The 21408-nt window shown below is 33.6% G+C and overlaps 1 long non-coding RNA gene across 1 annotated transcript; it reads right to left on the reverse strand.

The window, feature by feature from the left end:
* Positions 1-1261: 1261 nt before the first annotated feature.
* Positions 1262-21326, reverse strand: LOC147079721 (uncharacterized). Its single transcript, XR_015070208.1, has 6 exons — positions 20978-21326; positions 14385-14563; positions 8373-8509; positions 7868-8011; positions 7208-7345; positions 1262-2519 (listed from the first exon to the last, which is right to left on the reverse strand). It is a non-coding gene; the product is annotated as an uncharacterized LOC147079721 (long non-coding RNA).
* Positions 21327-21408: the final 82 nt, after the last annotated feature.

The following is a 21408-nucleotide window of genomic DNA, read 5'->3' on the forward strand; positions in this document are numbered from 1 at the left end:
AGAATATAATTATTAGAGTATATGTGGGAAATAGTTCTCTCATAAACTAATGGCGTTTAAATCGCAGCTCATGTTACAACTTATATTTAACAACAACAAAAATTACAATATTTAATTAAGGCTTTTCACAATATTATATTGTATACAAACTTACATAATAATAATTGTGTCTTTTTAAAGACTTAGTGTTTACATTGTGTTCATGAGTCAGTCCATTGAAAGACTTTTGACATATAGAATAGAATTATTAGAGTATATGTGGGAAATAGTTCTCTCATAAACTAATGGCGTTTAAATCGCAGCTCATGTTACAACTTATATTTAACAACAACAAAAATTACAATATTTAATTAAGGCTTTTCACAATATTATATTGTATACAAACTAACATAATAATAATTGTCTTTTTAAAGACTCAGTTTTGACATTGTGTTCATGAGTCAGTATAGTTCTCTCATAAACTAATGGCGTTTAAATCGCAGCTCATGTTACAACTTATATTTAACAACAACTAAAATTACAATATTTAATTAAGGTTTTTCACAATATTATATTGTATACAAACTAACATAATAATAATTGTCTTTTTAAAGACTCAGTGTTGACATTGTGTTCATGAGTCAGTCCATTGAAAGACTTTTGAGATATAAAATAGTATTATTAGAGTATATGTGGGAAATAGTTCTCTCATCAACTAATGGCGTTTAAATCACAGCTCATGTTACAACTTATAAAATTTAACCAAAACAAAAATTACAATACAGTATAACCTCGTTTTTACGTGCCCGGAATCCACGTTTTCCCGACAATTGCGTGTAATTTTTTCAGTCCCGATATATTTCAGTACATTTAATACCCGCATTTACGTTTTTCTTTCCCGCGATTTACGTCGGAAATATTCAAAATATACGAGTTACGCGCGCTTGACAATGATTGGGTCGTGACATTCGAACGGCGTAAGGCGTTTGGAGTCATCTTTTCTTTTGGCATTGTGTTTGTGTTTTGTATACACTCCGTCTGTCGTTATTCTGTCATCAGTCTTACAAGTTACAAGTTCGCGGTTTATTTATTTCATATTGCTTTCGGTTCGATTATTATTCATTTTTACGTCCTCATTCTTTCAAAACAAAAATGCAACAAACTAATATACATGTTTTTTTAATAAAAAATAAAAAAATTTTCAATAAAAATTTAAATCGAATATTGTTTTTTAATAAAACTTTATTTTTTTAGAAACATAAAATTTAAATGTTCTTTTTTTCAATACCCCCCTTTTACATTTTCCCTCCAATTAGGTTTTTTTTTCAGTCCCTTAAAAAACGTAAAATATGGGTTATACTGTATTTAATTAAAGCTTTACACAATATTATACCGTATACAAATTTATATAATAATAATTGTATCTTTTCAAAGACTCAGTGTTTACATTGTGTTCATAAGTCAGTCCATTGAAAGACTTTTGACATATAGAATGGTATTAAAAGTATTATTAGAGTATATGTGGGAAATAATGCTCTTATGAACTAATGGCGTTTAAATCACAGCTCATGTTACGACTTATAATATTTAAATACAACAAAACTTACAATATTAATTTAAGGCTTTACACAATTATAATATATATTGTATACACACTTACAATATGTAATAATAATTGTATCTTTTCAAAGACTCAGTGTTTACATTGTGTTCATAAGTCAGTCCATTGAAAGACTTTTGAGATATAGAATGATATTAAAAGTATTATTAGAATATATGCGGGAAATAGTCCTCCCATAAACTAATGGCGTTTCAATCACAGCCCATGTTACAACTTATAATATTTAACCACAACAAAAATTACAATATTCAATTAAGGCTTTACATAATATATTTTGGGATAAGCAGCAATAAATTGTAAATATCCCTATAAATTTAATTAATAACAGTACTAAATATCAATCTCATCATTAAACATTAGAATGTAACCGTAACTTAATGTTTTAGTCCTACCATTTTTATACTTTTAAACATTAATAGCCTTATAAACATAATTATATGTTTTAACTAAACTTTGGAAAAACATTACTCAGACTATAGATTCTGTGTGTCACACTAATTTAAGATCCTAATCCATTCCAAAGAATGATTATACAGTATTCATGTACTACAGAGATACCCATTTACTCATATGATTATAGATATTAATTACATATTGTTTTACATTTTCTCAATGTATTCCCACCATCAAATTTTATACAATTGAAAAAAAGCTGAAGAATAAATAAGTATTTTAAATTCAGACTTATCATATAGAGTTCTATTACGTAAACATTAATAGAGAATAAGTTAGTTTACATTCCATTTCAATGTAAATAATGAAAATGTTAAACTTATTTTCAAGTCAAATATTCAAGGCTCCGTGTGGTTCACAGGCAAGATATTACTATTCGAATGCAACCTCCTGAAGCAAGGCGGTAATCTCCCGGTTGGGACAAGGTGACCATGTTAGCAATGTGCTAATTCTGTTTATCACTTGCCTACAAAATACAACAAACAATCACATACATTATTACTTCAAGAATAATAAATAAATCACATATAAAATAATTATAAACTATGTCTTATGAATTTACATTAAAAGCGATGATTGCTTGTCCAGAATTGAAGTGCCTAGTTTCTAAAGCCTCTAAAACGATTTTAGATAGTTCTGAGAAAAATGAGAAAAACTCATACCTATTAAATCTGTGAACTTTATGTATTTATTTTTTAATTTGTTACATTCTAAAGAGTATTTTGGCTTTCCATTTTAGGGGTATTTGAAAAGCTCACCCAACCATTTTAGCGGGATTTGAAATTTACCCTAATTTTTATCATACGTATTGACAGTTTTTGGCATTTTTTAAATTTCAATCTTTGGCCATCATATAGGTAACAAAAATATCCATCTAAATACATATCTAGCTCAAAAATTTTCAAAAACCGTTTTAGGGTCTTTTTAAACTAGGCGCTTCAAATTAAAGTCGTATAGTGCGGAGAACATTTATTGTTAGAAAACCATGCACACGCAGTTTAAGGTGAGAGTATAATAATCAGTGATGACGAAAGGCTATATAGATGAGGTTATTTAAATAAAGGATATTTGAGACAGTGTCACACATTAATACTTCTTTTATTTGGATATTCATGGATACTAGCAGAGCCAGTTGGCTCTCGCCAGTCTGTCTCGCTAGATCTTCCAGACAGCTTGGAGTCCTAATGACATGGTGTTGGATTTTAATAAATCTGTGTAGTATGCATAGACGACACCATAGTTTTCCCTTCGGGATGGATTTTCATTCAATTCAAACAGTTTGACATTTCGCTGATTTGTCAGTTTTACGATTTTCAAGTCGTGACTGCCAATATAAATTTGGGGTCATATGCATAGTTTATTCTGGAGTCTGGCCTTCAGAATATTGTCTGAAACCACCTCAGGCTGCTAGGCTTAGCAGAACAGCTGGAAATCGCCGATTTCTATCACTGACATTTTGATACTATATGTGTGTAGGTATATAAATGTTTCGTTAAATTACGTGCATTTAAATATGATAAATACCTAATTATTAATATTATTAAGCGATATACGTGATTATCATAAATAGCGATCCAATATAACGTGAATATTAATCTCCCACGGTCCCATTTAGATAAAAGAAGGTTAGCAGTGTAAAAAATTAATTTAAACATTATTTTGTTTCGTTGTGTATAAAAAATAAATGCTTGCAGCCATAGAATATTTAAAAAATAAAATTTGAATTAAAATTTTACCTTAAACAATATAGTTTCCCTGTACGGGACTTTCCTATCGCAACATATGCTGATAAATAATAAAGCAATGCACATATCTGAGAAGAATAGACCAATAATTCTGTTGAGAATAGGGATTTATAAGACCCATAGGTGTGCAATCAGCTTAAAGAGGCTTTTATCCAGCAGTGGATGGATACAGGTTGATGACGATAATGACGATATAAATGGGTAGGTATATAAAATCATAAATTTTGAAAAATATAGCAATTTATATGACCAAGAACAGTAGAATTAGGTTGAGATAACCTTCATCCAGCAGTGGATTGATCCTGCTTGATGATGATATATGAATAGGTAAATAATATAATGTCAGCAATATTTTAATAAACATTATAGCAATTCATATGACCGACAGAAATACAAACAACTTAGAGAGGCCTTCATCCAGCAGTGCATTGATTCAGGCTCATAATGATAATGGCATTATAAATAGATAAACATAATATTTATATTTTGTATATATTTTGACAAATATAGCAATTTATGACAGAAATTAGTAGAATCAGGTTAGGGAGGCCTTTATCCAGCAGTGGATTGGTCCAGGTCGATGATGATAAGGACGATAAAAATAGGCATAATATCACAAATTCTTATACCTAACCGATAGTAGTAGAATCAGATTGCGGAGCCCTTCGTCCCGTAGTGGATTGATATAAATATGTAGATATTATAATATCACCCGTTGTTATAATAATATGATGTCTTTCACTAATGTCAGATTGTTTAAAATAAAGATTTAAATTTGTTTCATTCTTTGCAATGGCAACTTCAGTAGATTTAAATTTCCCATATTATTATAACCGTTGTAATCTATGGAAATTCCTCAAATTAAAGCCTAAAAAGGATTGGAAGCCTCAAATATCTTAGGTAATTAATTAGTCAATTAAAAAAATAGTGCGTGAACAGCCGTACAGAAGTATTTAAAAAAAAAAAAACAAATTTGGAATACAATTAAGTTATCTATGGAATTAAACCAGAGAACGCGCTGTTAGACGATATGTACGTAGTGAATTGTACCGAAAATATGGTTTTCTCATCAGAAAAAAATTAAGTGCGCCAATGCGTACAATACGATATTTGAATTAAAATAGTCGGTTCCATTTGTCAATAAAGGATTAGAAGGTCTTAAGCGACTAAAACGTCATTGTGATGTACGTGAACAGTAATATGGCGAATCGAATACGATATGTAAGAAAATGTGGATTTTAAACGTCACGTTTCTGTAAAATCATCGGATATTTCTCAAATCTATTCAATTCAATCGGTAGATAATTCAGTGGCGCACAAATCGAAGTGAAGATGTAAAAATATTAATAAAATGAGCAGTTGAAAACTAAAATCTCTTAGGATAATAGTAGTATTAGATTATAATGGTTTTCACATAATTATCGAAGTAGGATTTAAGTTTTGCAAGCATTTTACTTTTTTCCACAAGCACAATGATAATAATATTATTGTCTGTTCACAAAGCATGTTCAAGGGTAGGACGACATACAAATTATTATTTTTCGAATGCAATGCTTTTCAGCTTCAGTTGGTGCGTATATTTCATATTATAAAATTTGATATATCGTCATCATACAAGAGAAAGTGACCAAGTGCATTTTTTACGAAATTGGTTTTATTGACTATTTGACATCTTACTAACATAATGGTTGTCTGGAAAAAATGACCAACTGAATTTCAGCCTGGAAACATACTATCTCGAATTTATCAAAATGACTATCTGCATAAAGGCACATTTTTTGCCAAGCAAAATTGACTATTAGACACATGGTCATTTCTTTTTGTAATCTTTTACAGTAAAAAATGACCAAGTGACAGTTTTCCTTGTAGTAGATATTCTGTAGTAGTGAATTTAGTCATTTGTTTCTAACGCAACGTTTGTCGTATCAATTTTCTCTCATTGTAAAGTGATAGAATTTGTTCATATAATGATAAAATGATCTGTAGAGGTAAATTAATGGTGGAAATGTGTCAAAACCAATTCAAGGGTGAGTTGGAATCTATTTGTTTATCCATTGTATAAACATAAACATTTTCAGAGCAGCTCAATTCCAACGAAATAAAAATAAAAATAGCGATACCATATGCAGTGAATGAGTTAAGAACCAAATTTAATGCCGCCTATTTGACGCTTGCATTCTGACGGTGCTGCTTTAGCGAATCATGGCACCTTACGAAGGCTCAGAGCAACCGTATACTGAATTTAGAAAACAGATGTTTGCGACAGATACTGGGTGTGCAGTGGTATGACTTTATGAGCAACGAGGAGATAAAAGATCGCACTAAGTAGCCTCTCATCACGCTGAGAGTGAAGAGGCAACGTTGGACCAGAATTTCAACCTGGCTTGCCCGTTCTATAAGCCAACCAAATTCCGGCGTCATGGAAGGCCGCTAAATACTATCTATAAAGTGTATACGACAGAGCTACGGGATGCTGGTTTGACCTGGAACAATACAAGAAGACTGGCGAGCGACAGGGATTCTTGGAGGCGCCTGGTGTCCATATGCTATAACTAAAGGGCTGATATGGTCGAAGAAGATCTTTAATTACTTGCTGCCAAAATAATGAAAAATCGGTGTGACCCTGTCAGACCAGGACACATTCTCCATAAAATATTCTTACAACGACGACGTTCAAACCCTGTCAGTATTTGGGCTAGGTCGGCCACCACTTGTTCCCCCATTAAAATACTTATTCAAAGAACTCAATATAACCAGGCTAAAAAAGAGAGATTTTGTAAAGCTGTGTGATACTGGAGCAATTTCTCGTGATTATCATGGATGGTACAGATAACTTGCTGAAAATAACATGTCAGACAGGGCACCAGAACCAAACATGGATTCTCAATCTGAAGCAGAGTATTTTTTTACATTAATTTATTTCAATGTACCTACTTATATTTTTGTGACTTTTGTACTTTTTCATGTAAAGCAACTGGGTATATTTTCCATAGAAAATTAAAAAATTGTATTCTATTTTCGCCATTCTATTCAGAATGCACTCAAAATAAAGTAAATTTAAAGAAAAATACCTATACTTCATTTTTGTTTTACCTGTATTCCAAGAATGAAAAGTGACTATCTGCAATTTTTCCATTAATTCATGGGTGGTAAAACTGACCAACTTCATTTCGTATTTTTAAAAGCTAGAAAAAAAGTGATTTTTTTTAAATATTATAATTTCATTTTAAAAGTAAATATCATATCTACACCCACAAAAATAATCAGAAATGTGAATGCAATATAAGGATTTTTTAGATTGATTACAAATGTTTAAATGGCTCTCCTGAACAATTTACTATTTTGCACTTGGTCACTTTCTCTTGTATGACGACGATATTATGTTGTTGCAGTTATTTGAAATACTTACAGATGGTACATTGTCAATTCTTTTTGGTGATGCAGGGAAACACTTGAAGCAGTGGCCTGCTTATGAAGCCGGATGATAATCCTCAGGTCGCCAAAAGGTCTACATTCTAGCATAGCTCTAATTTTGTCTATCACTTGCCTACAAAATACAACAAATAATCACATACATTATTACTTCAAGCATAATAATAAATCACATATAAAATAATTATAAACCATGTCTTATGAATTTACATTGAAAATGATGATTGCTTGTCCAGAAATTAAGGTTGTATAGTGCGGAGAATGTTTATTGTTAGAAAACCATGCACACGCAGCTTACGGTGAGAGAACAATAATCTGTGATGACGAAAGAATGAGGATATTTAAATAAAGGATATTTGAGAAAATGTCACACATAAATACTTCTTTTATTTGGATATTCATGAATATTATAATGGTTTTCACAGATTTCTGTATAATTTTCGATGTATGATTTAAGATTTGCAAGCATTTTACTTTTTTCCACAAGCACAGTGATAATAATATTATTATATCTTTTGTAGGACGACATACATATTATTATTTTTCGAATGCAATACTTTTCAGATTCAGTTGGTGCATTTATTTTATAATATAAAATTTGATATATTATGATGTTGCAGATATTTTAATGACTTACAGATGGTACATTATTGCTTCTTTTTGGCGATTCAGCGAAACACTTTGGGCAACGGCAACCTTGAGAAGCTGGGTGATAATCTTCTGCTTTACACAAGGTGTACTTGTACTTGTTGGCAATGCTCTAACATTGTTTTTCACTTGCCTATAAAATACGACAAATAATCACATACATTATTACTTCAAGCATAAGGGGGTGGCAAACTGGTGTTTAATTTATAGAACTCCATATTACTAACAATGCACATTTCTGTGATTTTTAATAGTTACCAGCTTTAAAGAAAAGTACATATATGTATATATTATGCGCCCCCGGCTATGTTCAAAATTTGTATTGCGTCCTTCGTGGCAACAAAGTTGCCGACCCCTGCCATAGAGCATGCTCAAGTGTAATACGACATACATATTATTATTTTTCGAATTCAATACTTTTCAGTTTCAGTTGGCGGGTTTAGTTTATACTATAAAATTTGATATATGTAGTTGCAGTTATTTTAAAGACTTACAATAATAGGTCAATCTCCCCTTTTTTCCGAGATTCAGCTAAACACTTTGCAAACTGGCATTCGTCTGAAGCCGCTTCTTCTTCAGCTTGACACAAGGTGTACTTGTCTTCAATGCTCTGACACTGTCTTTCACTTGCCTACAAAATACAACAAATAATCACATACATTATTACTTCAAGCATAATAACAAATCATATAATATTGATACCAGATGAAGGTCTCCCACAGGAGACCACCTCAAAGGGCAGACCGAACCATCATATTTCCCAAAATACCACAGCCTACGTCCACTCTACGCGGTTCTCGCAACCCTCTGCCGAGCGAAGCCCGCCTCAAAGAATCGTAAATTCAACTTCTTCAGAATCCCGCCAAACACAGACGCGGCCTGTCAAAAACGGTCGCTCGCACCGCCACTAGTCGATTCGTCGGTAAAACAGAGAGCGCGTTAATGCCGGCAATCTGACAGTGGGACGCGCGCGAAAAGCTCTCTCTTTCCCGTGACGCCGAACCAACAGCATCGCCCGCAAAAGCTCTCTCTCGTATCAGACGTCGACCAACCAGGATCTCTGCTCGCCTCGGACGCGAAGCCAAGCCAGCATCCCCTATTCTCCAGCCAAAAGAACCGTGTCGGCGCCAAGCAAGATACCAAGCTAAAGCATTCCGGACAGCAAGCCAAAAAGACTGCATCGCCATGACCAACCCACCGCCACGACAATAACCTGTACCCACTTAAAATATACCAGCCTTGACAAAATACCCCGTGCGTTTCTGTCTCCCACCCCCGCTTTGGCCTTGACGTTATCACGGCCTGCCATCTCCGCTTAAGAGCGCGCGGAAGGCCGGTGATAATATAAAATGATTATAAACCATATCCTATGAATTTCCATTTAAAGCGATGTTTGCTTCTCCAGAAAAAACAGTCTTATAGTGCGGAGAACGTTTATTGTTAGAAAACCATGCACACGCAGCTTAATATGAGAGAACAATAATCAGTGATGACGAAAGGCTCTCTAAATGAGGTTATTTAAATAAAGGACTTTTACTTGGATGTTTATGGAAATAATAATGGTTTTCACAGATTTCTGTATAATTTTCGATGTAGGATACAAGATTTGTAAGCATTTTACTTATTTTCCACAAGCACACTGATAATAATATTATTATCACATACGCAAAACACTTTTAGGATTATGTCTGTCCATAAAGCAGCGATTTCCAAACTGGACGGCGCAGACTGTTGCAAAGGGAGGCGCGAAATGTTTAGCACAAACGTAGCCACAGGTTTGCAGTTTGCAAATGCATAGTTTATAAAACGGCCGCTAGTTATAAACTACATAAATAAAACAGACCTATAAAAGGTTGTTTGCAAAACTGTCTGAAGATATGAAGACTAATTTTATAAACCTCACATCTATACTATTGTGAAGCGCGCTGACTATCTCGTGAAAAAATGAAATGAAAGGTGGGAAGCAAACAAAAATCTGTTTACTGAGCACTTGGATAGTTTGCTAATGCACTTTTCACATTATTTATTTATAAGATCTCGATTTTACAAAGTTCGCGTGAATATAGAATCCATGGCCCCCACAAGGGGTGGGGGGGGGTTGACAGGGCTCGGGCCTGGGGGCCCACCAGCGGCGGGTTTACCAGCTAAGTGAGATTAACATACATCACAAATTTACACTAATAGTAAAAAAAATCGGTGTGTGTACTTATGTCCACGCGTTAGAAGTTATAATTCTTTGGCGTAACAAAACAAAAAATTATTGCAGGATGTTCCAAATCTCAAACATGTATTTGAAAAATTTAGCAAACCGCTATTTCGACCATCTTTGCTTAAACAGATGACTGCACAACTATTTTCGTTGTCGTAACAATAAAAATTTATTACAAATCAAAAGTAAAACATAGCCTATTTAATGGTTTAACTGAAACGTGATATTGGCTTTTGTGATGAAACACAATAATTATTATTGTCTTCAATTATTATAAACCGCTAATAAATAAATTGACATGGGATATATGACAAATATCATCCTAAACCGTAAAAATATGTATTTTTGTGTATGAAGTGTCTAAATATTGTAAATTTACAACATACGAGGGTGGGTCAATAAGTCCTTAGAAAAGCCGACAGGTGGCGCGACTAGTACTGTAAGCGGTTTGTTTTCATGCAGCGGCACTACCGATTCAGTATGCTGCGAAGTTTCAATCAGATTGGTCGGGTTGTTGTGTGTTTCTCGTACATTTAAAAAAAAAATTTGCTTGTGGAAAATGGAAAAATGGAAAATGGAGAAAATTGAGTTTAGAGCTGTTATTAAACATTTTAATATAAAAGGGTTAACAGCAAACGAAATAAAAAATGAGTTGGATTTAGTTCACGGCATATCTGCTCCTTCACTTGCAACTATTTATAACTGGTTAAATGAATTTAAACGTGGTCGTACATCAACAAAGGATGAACCACGCTCAGGACGTCCTGTAGAGGTGACTACACCAGAAATGATCAATAAAATCCACGATATGGTGTTAAGTGACCGAAGATTAAAGTTGAGTGAGATAATTGAGGTTACAGGGATCTCAAAAGGTAGCGTCATTTTTATTTTACATGACAAATTGGGCATGAAAAATATTTCTGCAAGATGGGTGCCGCGTTTGCTCACAGTCGACAATAAACGCAATAGGGTGGTGGCCTCTAAAGCCCTGTTGTCGCTCATGTAACGCAATCCGGATGAATTTTTTCGTCGCTTTGTGACTGTAGATGAAACATGGATACACCACTATACTCCCGAGACGAAAGAACAGTCAAAGCAGTGGATTGCGAAGGCAAACCATGTCCAAAGAAGGCGAAAACCGTAAAATCAGCTGGTAAGGTTATGGCTACTGTATTTTGGGATGCACGTGAAATTATTTTCGTTGACTATTTGGAAAAAGGAAAAACAATAACAGGGGATTATTATGCATCTTTATTGGACCAGCTAAAAAACAAAATTGAAGAAAAACGGCCTCATTTAAACAGGAAAAAAATCCTCTTTCATCAGGACAATGCCCGTGTTCACACATGTTTACGATCAATGGCTAAAATTGAAGAATTGAAGTTCGAATTGGTCGACCACCCACCGTATTCGCCAGATTTAGCCCCCAGTGACTTTTTCCTTTTCCCAAACTTAAAAAAATGGCTAAGTGGACAACGTTTTTTTTCAAATGAAGAAGTCATCGATCGGACAAATGCTTATTTTGAGGACCTTCCGAAAACTTATTTTTCTGACGGTTTAAAAAAAATTGAGAAACGTCTAACCAAGTGTATTGAGCTCCAAGGAGATTATGTTGAGAAATAAAAAAAAAATACAAAAATAAAAACTGTTTTAATGCTTTTTTCTAAGGAATTATTGACCCACCCTCGTACCATTGTTTCTATTATTTACCAACATTCACAAAATTAATTTATTTATTGATATATAATTTTACTCATAAATAATACTTACATAAACATAGCCTCAAATCTTGATACACAGCCTTTACAATGAAAAATAAATATACACTCCAATATAAATAAAGTTTAACAGTGTAGAATGTTACGGTCGTATGCATGAGATTCCCAAATACTTTATAAGCTAAATACTGCTCAATTGCATGCATGTGTGCAGATGTAATCCGTTGTTTACCGAAGTCACGATGTGATGTCATAATGTGTCATGGCGTCAATGGCAAACTTATAAAATTTCATTCCCCGATCATTAATTTAAAAATTGAAAATGTGTTTTCTGAAAGTGTGCGAACGGTACCATATAAATTTAATAATTTTAAATGAATAATTATTATGAACTTTAAATAATTTATCAGTTATTTTATCACATTTATTTTATAATTCTACTGTACGAAAGGATAGAGTATTCCCAGTAAACATTTCCATATGGCATTTGGTGACAAAACATAGTTATATTATGACTAACTTCACTTCTATTATGAGATGTCAAAACAGAATAAGAATAAATGATGGAAATGAAAATGGATTTAGATACTAATATGTAATGATCTCTGTATAATATTACCATTTATACCAGGGGGGGGCAAACTTTTTGGATGGAGGGCCAAATTCAAGAATTCAAAATGAGCGGCGGGCCGCAAGTAAAATACCATTTTTAGATATACCTACACTATTTATTATCACGAAAAATAAACATTTTTTTAAATTCAGGTGTTAATTTTGTGGTTGATATTCTCAAAACTGCTTGTAAATGGGCATCGGAGATATTTGATCGTAAAGAATTTTTATCGAGGTTCATGATCAAAAATGTAGGTTGATCCAAAAATAACGAACATTTTTCTTGCATAATCTTTAAGTTGGTCGAATTTGTCTGAATTAAGGGCATTGTAAAGTTTGGAGATTTCTTCACGACGATGCAATTTTCTTAAATCAGTGTCACACTGCAGATCAAAAATCTCAAGTTGTAGCTCTGTCAGTACACTATCAATATATATTGAAAATGGATCGCGTACTATTGCTGAACTTGTCTCAATTTTTCGGAAGTCACCAAATCTTTGTGAAAAATCGTCATTCAGAGCTTTAATAATTTTACCATATTCTTCACATATTCATGTTCAGCAACTTCAAAGATGGAAAGTGGTCCACGTCGTTATTCGATATTTGTCGAAGGAATAACTTGAGTTTTAATTGAAATCCATTCAAACTTTTTACCATATCATGGGCATATATTTTTTTTCCTTAATAAAACGCGGAGTTAAAAGTATTTAAATGTGTCACGATCTTCAACGAAGAAAATAGTTGTTACATAGTGTGAGACGAGGCGCAAGGAAGACGTACTGAGATAATACATTTACGAAACAACAAATTCTTCAAATTTTAATCTATTGTCAATATTTTTTAAAAAATTATAAAAAAGTTATTCGTAATCAGAAGTACAATGATGGCGGGCCACATGCGGCCCGCAGTTTGCCCCCCCCTGATTTATACCAATCACCGTATGACAATCTTGATGTTACCAGTGTGAGAGACTTTTGCCTTGTTTATTACAGTTATCTTACAATTAACTAGGTACCATAATATTTTGAAAGAATGTTTCCGATTCTTCCAATTGCATATTTTAATGCCAGATACAGCAGTACCTATCTTTGCGGTCGTTTAGCGGAGGTATTTTATTGTAATCTTACGTAAATCCATCTTATCTCTCTATGAGAAATACTGCGGTTTTTGATTTAATCGAAATATGAGAGCATTGTATCTACCTACTATCTAGATTCTAGACTATGGATCAAAATTATACGTATTTTGTAAACAGCACGAGTAGGAATTTTTTTTAAAGATCGCAAATGTTTTACAGTCTACTAAATGAATGAGGGTCTCATGCAAACGTTTGTTGTAATAAATACATTATTAAAATGACATTTGAAAGTGACATATAAAGCAGCCATTTTGAATGACGTGTGACGTCAGATTGCTTACGTCACAAACAGTCGTTCAACGCTATATGATGGAAAATCGGTTGAATAGCTTATAAAGAATTTGGGAATCTCATACGTACGGCCCTTAGTCTCCAGAAATTTGTTTATAAATATATATTTTTATTATGGCACAAGTTTGGTTATGTTTACAACACATGCTATTTATTTGGTTGTATTGAATGACTAACTAAATGACACAATGCGCATGCGCATGTACCCTTGAGACCGAAATGAATATAATCATAATAATAAATTATGTGTTACATCGGCGCGCGCAACTTCGTCACACGCCAATAATAAATTATGCGTTACATCGCCGCACGCAACAACCGCAGAAAGTAGTAAAACCTTGTTTATTTTTATAATTAAGTTTTTTCATTATATCGTTTTCACAAGGGAGGCGTAGTAGTAAAAGGAGGGTAGAACATAAAGTTTGGAAACCACTATGGCATAGAGCATGCTCAAGTTTTTAAGCAGAATTAATTATTTAAGTAATAACATTATTAGACATAATAATCCTAAAAATATTTTAATAAATAAATATATTACGTGAGCTTCCGTCAATATCTGTGAATGCATTTTCTTCTCTAGAAGTCTTTGATCTAGATACTTCCTACGGGTCGGCGCTCCTCGAGCTAGGAAGTGAATATACTGATGTGGGTATGGTTGTTGAACATATGGTTGGGTAGAATCTACAATGATTATTGCCTCTGCCATGTTTCTTGGAGCTGTAAATAAAAAAAAAATAAGTCAGGTATGAAATAATTGGAAATATATGCTAATTTTATTGTCAAATATTATACGAGGTGGTCCCTGTAGCTCAGTGGTTCACAACCTATTTGAAAGGAGGGCCAATTTATCCATTTTCTAATTTTTCACAGGCCGCAGTGGGTAAAAGTGTAGAAAAACATTGCTAGACGAGACATACATTTTATTATTTAAAATTTAGTAGTTATATATCAGCTACTCCATCACTCTGCATTATATAAGTATGTATTTCCATGGTAGAATTAAAGGAATATAGGAAATTACAATTTTGTCATATTCAATGAAAAATTTGGTGATGAAGTATTTATTTATGGCCGCAGTTTGTAACCACTGGTGTAGCTGTTTGTGCTATCTTATAAAACATAGTATTAAGATATGTTGCAGTTGTAGGGTCCATATATGTAGTAATACAGTGAAAATAAAATATTAAGAAGATATATTCTAGAATTGGGTAGTAATTATTATGCCTCGAATGTCTGCATGTTGGTATAGTTAAAAAAAAAACGGTGTTTTTACTTATATACGCGTTAGAAGTTATAATTCTTTGGCGTAACAAAACAAAATAAGCCGTTACACTGAGTCTAATATTACAGTGGATTAGGTTGATGAAAATGTACGCAAATCATCTGTCTCATATAGCACATGGTAATTATAATTTATTTATTGTATTGGACCAAAACTCATCTTTGCCATACAGCGGTTATAATCGATTCAGAAGTGCCCATGATAAATTAATAAAAAATCAAATTTTAATATATTTTTTGAATTATTTACCAATTCAATATTCACAAAATTTATTTATTTATTGATATATAATTTTACTCATACATAATACTTACATAAATATACCTTCAAATCTTGATACACAATCTTTACAATGAAAAATAAATATACACTCCAATATAAATAAAGTTTTATGAATATAAATTAACAGTGTAGAATTTAGTCTCCAGAATTTTTTTTATAAACATATATATCGTCGGTATAGTGGCAGAAGACGATAAGTCAAAAATTGGCTGATTTGAGTTATGAATGCAGAATTATAAAGTTTAACACGCTCTATCGTCTGAAAAAACAAGCTCCGCCAAAGTCCATGTAGTTGTGACATAATTTAAAGAATTCAATACGTATTAAGTCACTTTCTTTCATATTTCATAGTGGCAAATAAAAATAAGATGACTTAACGTTATTTGGCTTCAAGCTTCTAGTCACTTGTCCGTTATTTATATTGACTTATTGTCTATGCCACACACAGCTTGCAACCATTTGACAGTTGGTTCTGAATGTTGACGTTTCGCGCGTATTTATATATCTCATATTTTCTACGATTGTGCTTGTAATCTATTGTATAATCGTTTTTATCGACGTGTATAATTTAAGATTGGAAATATTATGTTTCTGTATGGGCAACAGAATAAAATAAGGGAGCATGTAAAAGGTAAGCAACTTAATTCAACATAACCTCAAAATGAAGTTTGCTCCACAATTATTGATTAGTTGTGTACTGATATCACGTTTCTATGGCGTATTTTTATGTAATCGGAAAGACATCCTTACTAACGCATATGTTTTATTTATATTTTAGATGATGCACACCAAAGTGATGTTGTGGATGGAGACAATATTAATAATGTCTGGGACTCACGATTGTACTCGGTCAAAACCAAATGCTGCCAACTTGACGCTTGCATTCTGACGGTGCTGCTTTACGGTAGCGAATCATGGCACTTTACGAAGGCTCAGAGCAACCGTATACTGAGCTTCGAGAACAGATGTTTGCGATGAATACTGGCTTTAGGATCAAGGAGATAAGAGAATGCACCAAACGGCTTCTCATTACGCTGAGAGTGAAGAGGTGACGTTGGACCTGGCTCGGCCACGTGCTGCGGATGCCAGAAGAGAACCTCAACTTGGCTTGCCTGTTCTTCAAGCCGACCTAACTCCGGCGTCCTGGAAGGCCGCTAAATACTATCTATAGAGTGTTTACTCTATAGATGCTCTATAGGATGCTGGTTTGACCTGGAACGGAGCAAAAAGACTGGCGAGCGACAAGGATTCTTGGAGGCGCCGCGTGGTGTCAATATGCTCCAATTAAGGGGCGGATATGGCCAAAGAAGACGAAGAAAGAACTTCGAGCGCAAAGGGGATTTTATTTTAAGGAATGCAGACAGTGCTGCTCCAAAACCCAAAGGGTACGAATTGCTGACGGCAAACTGCGCAAGGACTCATAATCATACCACTTTTATCAAAATGAATTAAAAGGAAGTATTTGCCAAATTTCTTTTTTAAATCTCCATACTGTTTATACACCTGTTATCCGATGTTTCTAATAAATAAATTAAATACTGTTCTCGAACCCTTCGAGGTTGGCTATGATGAAGCGGAAATGATCTCGAAATTATATTTTAAGTTTTCTTAATTAATTTTACAGGGTGAATGTTAATTTTAATTGTTTTCATAAATTATTTTTGTGTAATCATCATCCCCATACCGTTTATCCACCTCTAATCCAATATTCTGATAAATAAATTAAATAAAAATGTATCCTTTTTATTATTTTTACCTAGTACTTAGCTACACAAATTTATGTTTAATAATTTAATAAAGATGAAAAGTATCATAATTTGAAACAAGATTATTACTAATCTTACATACAAAAATATCAAATTACTTCTATACCTACCTAATATTATTACCTAATAGTATCCACCTACCTAATATTATTTCTGTTTTAACTTTAATTTTATTTTAAATTGGCCAGTTTCTATTATTATTAGAGTCCAATGTATTACTACTCAACTACAACATTTTATGTTTGACTATTCTATTGACTCAAAAATCGTTGTGGCAAAAAACGTTAATTCACCGTTTTGTAAATAAACTCAAAAAAATAATTATTATTACTATAAAAAGGCCTTGACAATACTCAAATCGAATTTATAAATGATTACCGAATATCATAAAGTAGCAAGTTTAGGTAAAAATGTTTAAACTATTTAAATAGAGAGGTTTCAATTTCTTGAATTTAGAAAAAGACGAATATCTCAAAACAAGGTTTTTTGACTTAACGCCTTTTGCCACTATACCGACGATATTTATTATGACACAATATTGGTTATGTTTACAACACATGCTCTTTGCTTGGTTCTATTGAATGACTAACTAAATGACACAATGTTCATGCGCATGTACTCTTGAGACCGAAATGAATATCATCATCATCAGCCGGGGTCAATCCACTGCTGGATGAAGGCCTCCCCAAGCTTTCTCCAACTCTCTCGGTCCTGTGTCGTTCGCTGCCACGTATTTCCGCCGAACTTTACCAGTTCGTCAATCCAGCGGCTTTTAGGGCGACCCTGTGGCCGTTTCGTACCCCTTGGGTACCATAGCGGCCGTCCTTTCGGCGAGCAATGTGCCCCGCCCATCTCCATTTCAGCTGTTTGGCAACGTCTTTTACATCGCGTACTCTTGTCTGCTTCCTAACCCATTCGTTTCTCTTACGGTCCTTTCGCGTGATGCCCAACATGCACCTCTCCATGCCTCGCTGTGTGACTCTTAGATTTTGGACATCTCTCGTGTTGAGGGTCCACGTCTCGCAGCCATACGTGAGCACGGGTAGCACACATTGGTTGAACACCCTACGCTTAAGACATAATGGTAGGTCACTCTTGAAGATACTATTCAGACGTCCGAAAGCACTCCATCCCAGCTTTGTTCTTCGAGCAATTTCATCGTGCATGCTTCCGTCTATGGACACCTGCTGTCCGAGATAGATGTAGCTGCTGACTTGCTCGAGTTGGGTGCCAGAAATACAGATAATCGCAGGGTCCGAAAAACAGTTCCTCATCACTTTTGTCTTTGAGACATTTATCTTCCGCGAGTTCTTGCATTCTACCTTGGAGGTCTTTCGGGTCTTGTGAGAGTATAACAATATCATCTGCAAAGCGCAGGTGACTGAGGTGCTCTCCGTTAATTGGAACACCTTTTTCCTCCTACTCAGGTTTCCTAAATAAGTCCTCAAGAGTAGCGGTGAATAGTTTAAGTGAAATGGTATCACCTTGCCGGACACCTTTGTTAATGGGGAAATGAATATAATCATAATAATAAATTATGTGTTACATCGGCGCGCGCAACTTCATCACACGCTAAAAATATACTCTGATCTGTTTTCCCAAACGCGCCAAAAGAAGTATAACTTCAAAAACATACAATGAGCTTGTGGTTCCAATAGGATACATTCGGAGGAGATTTAGATTATTGGCAAGGGGGGAGTAGGACTACTAGAACTGAGTGATAAAAATGAGTAATAATTTGAAGGGGCTTATAAACATGTATTTTCGAGCAAGTTGCAAGACTGCATGCATGGATCAAAAAAGTTTAGCGGCTTCTGATTTTTACGCGATAGTTGCAACTTATATGACGTATGCGCACGCACGCAAGGTAAAAAGATAGTGGTGAACCTGCTGGAAAAAAATAAGTACTACACCGCGCAGAACCTTTAATTTGACGATTATCAAAATTGAAAATTCACAACCTGTCAAATAAGAACCACACAATGACAATAACGTGTCTCGCCTACACTTGAAGATGTGATTGGCGAGACAATTAAGCACTTATTGTTGCTATAGCTTAATTTACGCGCTATTGCTAGCAGTAAATCTATGTACGTGTACAGGCACTATAATATTTGATGACTTGTGTAGAAGAAGGCGAGACATACTGATACAACATAGACAATCTTAATAATACATTGGCCCAAGAAATCGGATCTGCGCATATCATTGGTTAAGCGTTTCCACTGTAGTAATGGTCACTCAAATAGTACCAAAGACAAGAATATTCAAAATTACTAATACTTACAGCTATAAATTGTTTTCCCTATTTTAAACAGTTAAATAAACAATGAAAAAAATGCATACTATTAATAACTAAATGGAAAAAACATGCATTATAGCTGTAAAGCAGTAACGATTCTAAAATCAGGAAAAACTAAAGGTGTTGAAGTAACCCTTTTTTAGTTATATAGAACCTTCTGTGGTTGTTAATTTTATAAAAATCGCTGAAGCCAGTTTAAGTTTGTTATAAATGCCATTTTTCAACCATGAACCCTTCTGACTCTTCAGTCTGTATGCAAAGTAGTCCAGGAGTTCTTTTTTGCTTCACTTTTATGCACTCAGGCTTCATCTTTATAGAAGAAGATTTTCTTCAACATAGTTAGGACGAACACAGCACTATTTATCTACAAAAAGTGGCTGCTAGTCTGTCTCTACTACGGAAGCACTATTAAATAAAATAAAAAATCTCACTTGCAATACAAATCTTTGGTAAGATACTACAATAATTTCTTCATCCTCATAAAAGAAAATAACAGTGTGAATTTTTTTTCGAAATGTCATGACCTATTAACCAAAATCAATGGGTCCATCTTTATAGGTTTTCTTCAAAATCTTTAGTTATTGGTTCAATATTAATAATCAATCAGTTGGGTCGTAATTTCCTGATGAATAACAAAACACATTGCTATATTATGCTACACATGCAAAATCGATAATTGAAGTTTTGATTGGAAACGCCATTGCAAAATTGAAGCGGAAACTCAGTATTTTCCAATGGACACTGCACACACGCAGACCTAAATCTTGGATTGCGCAAATAATATTCATCAAATGAAGAGTATCTGAATGAGACTCTGGATGTCCCCAAAATATTTTAACATCATATACATATTTGATGCGCTACCGAAGCTGTTTTATTGTGCGAGTGGGTGGCAATTTCGTATCAATTCAGTATGGTCGTCCAAAAACGCTATTTGAAAGATAAAAATGTGTGGTATTTTTTTAAATCTATTTTTTCATAGATGAGATGAAATCACAAAGAAAATCAACATCACGTAGGTACACTTTAAGTCAAGAATTAATTCAATATTGTTAAATCTTGGCCATAATCATTGTTTGCATTATGTACATATTGTATTTTGTAATCAAAACTTCACTATTCACAATCTATAATAAATTTAAACCAGCGGTGGACGAAAAGTTGTCTGTCATTCTAATTTTGAACATAAATCGGCAGTAGGTAACTATCAAAACTATGAAAGAAACGGCCAATTGTTGTTACTAAATTGTGATGGATATCACTTATATTAGATTTACCTACCCACAATTCTGAAAATGAAATTAAAGTTCGCAAAAATATACGCAAAGCAAAAAATAGTTCGGAAAAGTTCAACAGTTTGTTAACATAATAAATAGAATTGTTGAATTTTGAACGCAAGAAAAAAATTCTTATTATAATAGGTACTTAAATGTCGAAAATTAATAAAATCTGGAAATCAAAATATAATTTTAAAATTACGTCCGTTAGACAGTACTTACGCGCGATTTCAGTATTCACAATATTATTATTGAATTTGATGTTGAAGATAATTATCCACAAAAAATATATAGTAAGTAAGGTGCGTTGTTAAACTACTTCGCCAAAATCATTTGGACTGCATTAGTTATTAATTTATGACATTTTGTATTATAAACATTGGTTTTTTTAAGGTTAGACAGCAAAAACACAATCACATATTACTTATTATATTTACACTTTCTGTTACTGTACTAAGATTAATCACTAAAAGCTAAAAGTAAACGTAATTGACCATATGGCGAGGATATATTCTTAATCCATTAGTAAATGTAAATACTGTATTTTCGTTTCACCGGCGTCTGTTAATGTATTTTCGCAATTAGCAACAATGACAAACAATAACCACAGCAGTGTTGCCATATTTTGAAAGTGCAATTATAGTAGAGTGATT

This window comes from Rhyacophila brunnea, unplaced genomic scaffold (genome assembly GCF_057557595.1).
Source record: "Rhyacophila brunnea isolate RB1 unplaced genomic scaffold, BYU_Rbru_1.0 scaffold_1, whole genome shotgun sequence".
Lineage (NCBI taxonomy): Eukaryota > Metazoa > Arthropoda > Insecta > Trichoptera > Rhyacophilidae > Rhyacophila > Rhyacophila brunnea.